General features: G+C 33.7%; 2 protein-coding genes across 2 annotated transcripts in view; both read left to right on the top strand.

Annotated features, from left to right (window-relative positions):
• The window catches only part of gpr158a (G protein-coupled receptor 158a), a 741,191-nt gene that overhangs the window by 423,659 nt on the left and 307,674 nt on the right, over positions 1 to 9,858 (top strand). The gene's annotated exons all lie outside the window — the stretch shown is intronic.
• Positions 3,018 to 9,858, top strand: part of apbb1ip (amyloid beta (A4) precursor protein-binding, family B, member 1 interacting protein) — a 38,410-nt gene continuing 31,569 nt past the window's right edge. The window contains 1 exon segment of the mRNA NM_200634.1: positions 3,018 to 3,072. The gene's annotated coding sequence lies outside the window, so the exon portion shown is untranslated.

Raw genomic sequence — 9,858 nt, 5'->3', positions numbered from 1 at the left:
ATATCGGTGTCGTCATCACAGCTCCAGTAGTCGCTCGCCATATGCAGCACTGGCTCAATCAGTCGTCTGATGTCGGAGCGCTGTCGCGGTACTTTGATGCCACACGTGACAGTCACGTGGCGTCCGCGCAGCATCAATCTGGACAAAATTTCTAACCGGCATGCACCGCTTTTTTACATGAAATCGAACGCACCATAGTTAAATTTTCGAGTCCTCTATCAGGTTTGAGTCGTTCGTTTATCACATGAAAGACGGAAGCCAAAACATATGCAGTCACAGCCGGAAAAAGATTTGATCCGTTCATTCCTTGAGTCTTCGGTTTTGAGTCATCTCTTTACATGTTGTCCTGTCTTAACGAACAATTCAAAAACCCAAAGACTCAAAAGGTGAACCAATCATGGGTGTTTCCAGCTTAGACTGTGTGCATAGATTAAGCTTATATGGGACTGTCAGTGTCAGGTGAACGAACGGCTCAAATTTGAAGACATGCCAGAAGAGGTGAGCAGAGTTAATCATAGTCAAAACACCCTGTAAACAATAAAGATTAATTTCTTTTTCTTAATTTTGTTTTTGTAGTCAAGATTTTATTTTTCACTCCTTTTCTCATCTTTCACTTCATCTCGCAAACTAGCAGTTGCATTTAGCATATTTTTACCAAGCCGCCAAACTGACATCGTCACGTAAATAGTTCGAAATTAATTAAAGATTACAAAAACATTTTTCCCCAGTGAATTAACTTCTGTTTATTATCCACTTTTTCCTAAACATCTCAATAAAGAAGGACAATTCTATTGAATGAAATCTTATAGGAATGTCTATTTTTTAAATATGCAGTATTTCATCAATGCACTAGTTTTTGACTAAAGCTGCTCACACTGTGAGATTTAAGCCATGATTTTGTCATCTGAGACGAATTTGGGAAATCCTTAAAGATTCCGGTAAACATAGGCTTAAATCGGGCATCTTTGATCGTTGTTTTGACATGCTGCTTAGTGTCCGTTGCGATCAGATTTTTCCTCGGATGAAGTTCTGGCAAAGTTAGAAGATTTCAGACACTTTCCTGCAGTGTGACAACAGCTGCAATAGAAGAACCAATAGAAATTGATGACGCAATCCATGCGACGATTCAAATGACAGTGGGGAAATGTCAAAACAGTTTCTTTCTTCCTGGTATAATAATTGAGACATGCCGTGTGCAAAACTGCCGCTACAGATTGTTTACGTTTGCTGTGAGGAATCATTTCAGAACGCAGGATAGTGAAAGTGTTACGAATGGATGACGTCAAACTCCGGGGACATTTTCTTTCGTGTTTGGCGCGTCTTCATTGACGTTCATTCTGACTATATAACAGCTGAGATCTTACAGTGTTTGTGCCATGTTTGTGCAGTCTGACATGCCGCAGTCGTTCAGGATTATAAAAGTTTGTGCAGTGTAAGCCGGCCTTAAAGTAAAAGTTTATATTTTCTAATGCTAATAAATGATTAATTGGATTTACATATTTTTTAAGTGGTTGCAGCCAACTTATATAGAGTGAATTTAAACAAACAAATTGCGTTGAACATTAATAAAATTCATTTGTTTGTTTAAATTCAGTCCATATAAATTGTATAATTCAGTCCATATAAATTGTTTGCAACCACTTACACAGGCTCATTCTGAATATGTACCCCTATATACATTTTTGGAGAGCACCAAATATGTCCCAGGAGGGGACAAGGACAGCTTTCTGCTGTTCTCGCGTAAATCCACCAGAGGACGCTGTCGACTGACTGACTGACTGACTGATTGACTGACTGATCGACTGATTGACTGACTGATCGACTGGCTTATCTTTCTCCTTCCCTAAACCCAACCTATGGTGTTTTCAAAAACAATCCAGAAAAAGAAAAGCCCTCTCGGCTGCTGGATTTTTACCATGTTTTCAGATTTGACCACATTCTTACCCTGTTATTTACTTGTTCGTTTTATTTTTTGTCTTTTGTTTTTGTCTTACCTGCTCTCTGGAACCATTCTTCACCAGACTCCAACCCCGTCGTCAAAGACAACTCCTCTCCAAATCACAAGTCTGTCGGCACCGACGTATGCAGCAAGCCTCTGGACAGCACAAAAGTCGCTCATATGGTGGTAAGAGGACACCTGGTGAGAGAGAAAAGGATTGGCGTCATTCCGCCCCCTAGCGTTTATTTTAAAGATGAAATGCAGCCATATGTACTTCTGGCTATATAATGCATGATCCCCAAAAATTTATACGGGGCTACAGGGGTTTTCAGAATGAGCCTATGTTGAAAAGTTTTGTAAATCCAATGAATATTTTTCTTAGTGTGGTATTAAAGCTGGTGGTCAAAAGTTGTACCTTAAGTGTGTACAGCCTTGATGAAAAATCTGAAAATAGAAAATAGTTATTTCTAGTTTTTTCTAATATTATTGGGTTGATTTAAAAAAAAAAGTCACCAAACTTAAAATTGAAATAAAAAATCTGGTATTAAAATGGTCACGGTTCAAAATATTTTAACCAGTAAGTCTAAAGAAGGGTTAAATGGTCACAGATGTGTGCTAACCACATAAATAAATATTGCACATATTTACTTCATGTGGCTTTTCTACTAAAACCTTAATTAATTGAACGCATTTCATTCAAGCATGCAATTGTCTTTGCGACAACAGCAGCAGCAACTTCATAATGTTGAAATGTGTTTCATCACAATACTGGCAAAGAGCAAACACCCATAACAATGGCAATAATCACTAACCGAGAGAAACCCTCATCAATCATTGACCAAACCGTAATCTAGGGAGAAATGATAGCCTAGCTCTGGTTGATCTACTCAATCTCAGCAGTGCACTTGTGTGTCTTCTGTGCCGCATCTGATGGAATGCAGAGACAGGTTTAGACCTGAACTTCCGTGTGAGGCAGGAAGTACAGCCGAGTGTCAGTGACTAACATTCAGTGCTACAGCTCAGCGCTGCATGTCAGTTGGGTGGTGTCCACCGTTAAACAGGAAAGAGGCATTTTGCTCAAAACGGATTTATGACCCCATCACCTACTTATTAAAGCGGCCAGATAACCCAAGGTAAGTGATGATTTTTTTATTTATTTGTTGTGTTATTTATTTATTAGTAGTGTTGGCTATGACTGGGTTCATGCTGTTGATTTTGTTCAAAAATATCTGCTACATCTGACAATAATCAAGTAACAAGATGAAATTGTGGTAATATTGTAAAATCCTTAAAGCATAAGACCTGCTAAATTAATGAATAATTTTCTGACTTTACTGATAAGAAGTTAGTTCAGTGAATGCAAAGTTGGTTATGTATTTACTGATTAAGTGAATGAGTATTTTTGATAGTTGATTATGGTCCAGACATCAAGATGACCAAACAATTTGTTGTCTAAATGGGATCTGAGATCAGAATTTTTATTCTAGCTGGATTATTTGCTAATTAAAGCTATGGTTCACACAATAATAAAATTTAAAATTAATAATAATAACTCACTATTTACTCTCCCTCAACTGGTTTTTATGAGTTGCTTTCCTGTTCAACACAAATAAAAAAATACATTTTGAAAAATGTTGAAAGCTATTGGCGTCCATTGTAGGAAAAGCAAATACTATGGAAGTCAATGGCTACAGGTTTCCAGCATTCTTCCAAATATAATCTCCTGTGTTCAACATAACAATGAAATTCAAAGAGGTTTAGAACAAGGGTGAGTATATGATGACAGATTTGCCCATTTTTAAGTGAACTATCCCTTAAACTCGTAGTATTCTTGTAAAAGACTTGTGTATTTTCATTAAAACAGTACATAAAACAAATAACACTGCACTAATGCAAGTCATGTATTATCATTTGCAAAAAAGAAAGAAAAATAAATACTTATTTAGTCTAATAATGAGCTAATTTAAAGTCTGACTGTAGTTTTATTGATCTTTAATGTCAAACAAGATCACACTTTACAATAAGAATTCATTAGTATTTACTAACACAAACTAATAATGATCACTTGTACTGTAAAACATTTATTATTCATAGTTAATCATTATTAAAATCCAAATGCTTGCTAACATTGGCTACTATTAATACTAAAAGTAATAATACTAATAAGCTAACACTTTAGTTTAGGTCACAAATCATGCTATTAACTACTGGCTTATTACCTGTCTATTATTAAAATGTTAACTGTTTATTAGTAGTTATAAAGTATGATCTTATTCTACATCCCTAATCCCACCCAAAACCTAAACCCAACTTCTACCTTGTTAACCAATAAAAAACAGGTAATTAGTAGTTTTATTAACCTAGTAGTGTAGGTTAATGTTTTTTTAAAACCGTGAATTGTGACCTAAACTAAAGTGTTTCCACTAATAATTATACTAATAGTTAATAATGCTATTATTTAATGCACTGTGAGTTAACAAGAACGAACAACTTTATTTCCATTAGCATTGACAGATATAAATAAATAGTGTAACACATGTACTGTTCATGTTTGTTGATACATTAACTAATATGACCTTATTGTAAAGTGTTAGCAACAAAACATATATCTATTATCATTTTGCTTAATTTTTTTCCAAAAAATAATAACTTTTAACCAAAATTGTACTATACCAATACTTCAACAATTCAATGCAATGTCAATTTTAAAGAATCTAGACTATTCATGTTGAAATCGATTCCTTAAATAATACATTTTAATAAGTATGTCACAGTGTGAAAGCAAATTGAGTTTGTGATGTCATCTCTTGTTGACTTTGCAACCCAAGCTCATTCTGGCTTGCAAACAGTGGAGTGAAGTCACAAATTACAAACACTCAAATTACTTTAATTGATTAGTTTTTCATCAGGAATTGTACTTTACTAAGCAGTAAAAATTGTATAATAGTTAAAATGTGTACTTTTACTTATCCTTTTTAGTGCTGTATCGGTTCTTTTACTCCACTATTTTCCTTCAACCTGCAGTCACTACTTTATTTTTTTTCTTGTCCATGGTGATTGGCTAAAATAATAATAAAGTCCTGCGATTCCTGTCCAATCAAATCAAATAATACAGAACAAAATCAAAACACAAGACACAAAATTGTTACAGACAATGAGCGAGAGACGTTTAGATGCACGTTTATAGCTAAGTTTCCATCCAAAAATGCGAATTAAATTTATGCGCAAAGCTAGAATATCCAACACAATCTCACAGCAATTCGTAACTTTTTGAATTAGTGGCTAATTTGGATGAATTTTTAGGATCTAATTCATACAATTTAGTATGATTTGCTCATGCCCCAATGACGGTTGGGTTTAGGGGTGGGGTTAGGTGCCACGCCTCCTTTTTCAAATCATACAATTTTGTCTGGCTGAACTCGTACAAATTCATATGAATTAGCCACTAAACTGGCAAAGCGTAAAATGCTTACATTTTCTCATTTAACATTTACTCACATTTCACTTGCTGTTTGGCTTGTCTAAACCTGAATTATGTGCTCAGCTGTTTGCTATCATCATTTCTATCTGCTATATTATCATCATCAGTAATTATGCATATCTAATTTAAAATAATGCATGCTGTCAGTATTCTACATTAGCAAATAACAACCATTTGCACAGTAATGACTGTAGTAAGTTCATTTTCCATTAAAAAAAAAAGCACATTTTAGCCTCAAAGCTTCGTTTTTGTGCCACCAGATGTACTTTCTTATGATAACGAGGGTTAGTGTTTCAAGTATAACAGCTCACACGTTAAATTATAGCCAGACCATGACAGACATCATAGTACGGCACACCGGCTGAGCTAAAACACTGTGCCCGAGTGTTTGATGAAGAAACAAACAGGAGACTGTGTTTCTATCAGTTTACCCCAAAGTCAACAGCCTGTCTGGTGCTTTAATGACTGTTTTTCACAGACTAAAATAACTACTAAGGAATGATAGCATCTGAGCCGTTTTAAAAACATTACCGCAGCAACATTATAGCCATTCAGATCACTGGGAATATCAACTTGACTTACTGCCTTTTTGAATCATGGACTGCTGCATATACAGTGCATAATTGAGTGCACCCCATTTTTAATATATATATATATATATATATATATATATATATATATATATATATATATATATATATATATATATATATATATATATATATATATATTTTTTTTTTATTTTTTTTTTTTTTTTATATATACTAGTTTCTCAGTGAATATTGGCAATGCATTTTGGTGCATTAAACATAACAGATTTATTAAACAGATATATTTATTAGAATAATATTTTAGTTACCGAACATATACAGAAATTGAAAGGTAATACAATTAAATTCAAGCAAAAGATGTACAACCTACAATTTTTTAACTAAATCTTTCAATTTTTTTGCTTCTCTTGATTTTTTTCCTCTTTTTTTTAAATTTGTAATTAATATTTTACTACATATACATTTGGCATAACTAGTTTTATCATAAGTTATTTTGTTAGATAAGCTCCAGATTTGGCTTTAGTACTGACAAATCTAATGTATATGCACAAATATAATTATATAGCTTCCTATTAAAAATATGAATTTAAAAGATAGATCTGTAAGGGGTGTACTTATATATGCTGAGCACTGTAATCATGGATGCTTGTAGAACTCCCTGTACATGCAAAAGCAGTCTTTTAAGTTGTTAAAACTTCAGCCTTGTGGTAAATAATAACAACATTGCAGCCTCACAGCTGACATTCACATGTCCTATATTCAGTTTGGTTTTATTGATATCTGCTCTTACTAGTGTTTGCTAAAATAAGCATCACTGTTATAGTTGTATCACAAATTCAAAGAGGGATTTAAACAAACTGTACATTTTATCACACAACTTAAACTAATTTTGATATTACAGAAATGAAATAGCACCTCAAATGGCTTGTTTTTGCATTACCTTTCTAAATAATTATACTTTTTGTCAGATTTAAATATATACAGCTAAAGTCTAAATTAAGTATTAGCCCCCTTGTAATATATATATATATATATATATATATATATATATATATATATATATATATATATATATATACACACACACACATACACTGTATAACCCAACAGCCAACTTTATTAAAAGAAATGAGTGTAGTTAACACAAAATTTACCGAAAGTTAATTCTGCTCATTTGAAAAGAGCTTTGAACTCAGTGTTGAAGGTAATGAGTTAACTAAATACCTCATTACGTCAACTTAAATGGAGTAAGTTCACAGTACTCATTTAGATTAGGTTTTTTTTTCTCAAAGGGTTTGTAGCAGTCGGTTTCCTCAAACTGTTTGAGTTGCCTTTACTTATTGGGTTTTACAGTACTCAGTTGGCTTGAGTTCTCTTCATTTATTGGGTTTTACTGTGCTCAAAGTGCTTCATTTACTCAAATGAATTAAGTTAACAGTACCCATTTGGATTAGTTTTTGAACCTAAATGGTTTGTTGCAATCAGTGTCCTCAAATGGTTTGAGTTACCCTAACTTTTTTACAGTGTGTGTGTGTGTGTGTGTGTGTATGTATGTATGTATGTATGTATGTATGTATGTATGTATGTATGTATATATATATATATATATATATATATATATATATATATATATATATATATATATATATATATCTTTTTTCAAATATTTACCAAATGATGCTTAACAGAGCAAGGAATATTTACTATAATATTTTTTTCTTCTGGAGAAATGTTATTTATTATGTTAATGTTATTTATTTTGTGACTTATTTTGGCTAGAATACCCTAACCTGACTAGTTACCCCATTTAATTTAAGCCTTGAATATGCTCTTTAAACTAAATAATATACAGTAAACATATATAGTAAAGTACTGTCAAAATGTAGTCATCATTGACAAATATAAAAGAATTAAAACCTAAGATGAACTGTAAAAATATATTGTTGTTGTTAATGTTGTTATTATTAATTTCATACACATTATTAGCCATTCACCTGCTTTGTATTTATGTAAAATGAAAAGTTTACCTGAAAGTACATTTTAAATCTTTATGGTTTAATAATAATTCATATTGTGCTTTATAGAAATGCACTTTTAGTCGACACAATCGTGTGTTATCTCTCAAAGTACGACTGGCTTGATTACAGTATGGCTGAATAACTTCCTAGATGTATAATTTAAAACACATGCAGTGGTAAAACTAATGGAAACGTTGAGCTGATTTCTTTTCCAGACCTAAAATCCCACAGAGATACTCTCTTGATATGGAATTTTATAGACTCAAGAAAACAAAAGATCATTATTGTGTAAAAAAGAAAAAAGAGAAGGATACTGAACAGTGCAGTACTGTAAGTCTCTAAACAAAGATGTACTTTTGGTGATCGATGTTGAACAGATGGAATGCTTTCATTTCTTTGTTGTATGACTTCTGTGTAATATAAATTGGTTGTATTTTTTTGTATGAAACTGAAATGAGGACATATTGATTAAAAAGAGACACATAAAGCAGTGTTGCAGATAGTGTTCATCTGTTTCCTGTTGGAAACTGTGTTGCTTTCAACATCTTGCAAGAGGAAGTTGCTGCAACCACTTCCCCATGTGTAGCAGCGCACAAACAGATCTCTGATTGGCTGCTCTCTGAGGGTACATTTGAAACAAGAGGACACCGTTTTGCTTTACTTGCAGGTGTTGGTGCTAGACACCGCCAGTTTGGTTTGACATAGAATGCGCTGAGGGATTGTTTTTGTTGGAATATTGGTGATGTTTTGCTTGTTTCAGTCCACTGAAATGTAGATTGTGTCAAAGCAGCTTAACATGGAAGTTTTAGTAGATTGAATCTGTGTCTTCAGAGTTAAAATTCAGTTTAGTTTTGTTCAGTTCAGTGTAGTTTAACTTTCTTTGCTGAAAGTCCAAACACTGAAGAGCAAATCCATCGATGTGCAGCTCCGCAAGTACCAAACCAAGCAAGCCAGGGACGACAGTGGCAAGGAACAAACTTCACCAACTGACCAAAGTGGAGGAAAAAAAACATGAGAAAAATCAGGCTCAGTTGAGCACGACCATTTCTCCTCTGGCTAAACGTCTTGTGCAAAGCTGCATTCTAGGTGGCAGAGTCTAGCATTTCAGTACAAATGCAACTACAAAACACCTTGAAATATTTGTATATTATATTTTTATACTTCAGAGTTTGTAGCTAGCTCACAGCAACTGATGCTTTCTTTACATGACAACAACTTTGCCCAAGAAACGTAACATTTTTTTTCTTGCATTTTCTAAATGATTTAGACATTTCTGTGTAAATGGTCGACACTTGGATTATTTATGTAAGGCCAGTATTTAGAGCTGTTGCAGAAGGACAACATGATGACAGTTCATGCCCTTGTCTATAATTTCCCATGTGTGCATTTCCACTTTTGCTTGTAATGTGAAACAAATCCATATTTTGCGAATGAATCACCAGGAAACATTTGAGCAACAACACTACTTAATAATGTCCTACCGCTGTGTCAGTGAAATCTGAGGGTGAACTGGTGTATGGGTGCAAGACATGATGGGATTTGTAGTCCAGGAGAATGAGACAGGGAGTGCTCTCTAGCATCTCGCATAACCATCATCTAATTGGTTAATGTTGTGAGGTCTGACCCAAAATGGCTGCCATCATATCATCCAAACACTGCACACTGTTAATGGTTGAAGAGATTCCCTCCCAAATCTGAAAAGTGCTATTAAAATGTAACAAATTATAAACAAAGGCAAAGTCTGGCGATGATCAGCATCATATAATCATCTCATTTACCATGAAATCATATCAGAAACATCAACATTTAAAAAACATTGGCAAGTGTCTAAAATATCCCCTGATTGCAAGTAGATTCTGATCACCAAAT

Source organism: Danio rerio, chromosome 24 (assembly GCF_049306965.1).
Source record: "Danio rerio strain Tuebingen ecotype United States chromosome 24, GRCz12tu, whole genome shotgun sequence".
Lineage (NCBI taxonomy): Eukaryota > Metazoa > Chordata > Actinopteri > Cypriniformes > Danionidae > Danio > Danio rerio.
The sequence above is the reverse complement of the archived record's forward strand: the minus strand, read 5'-3'. Positions and strand labels throughout refer to the sequence as shown.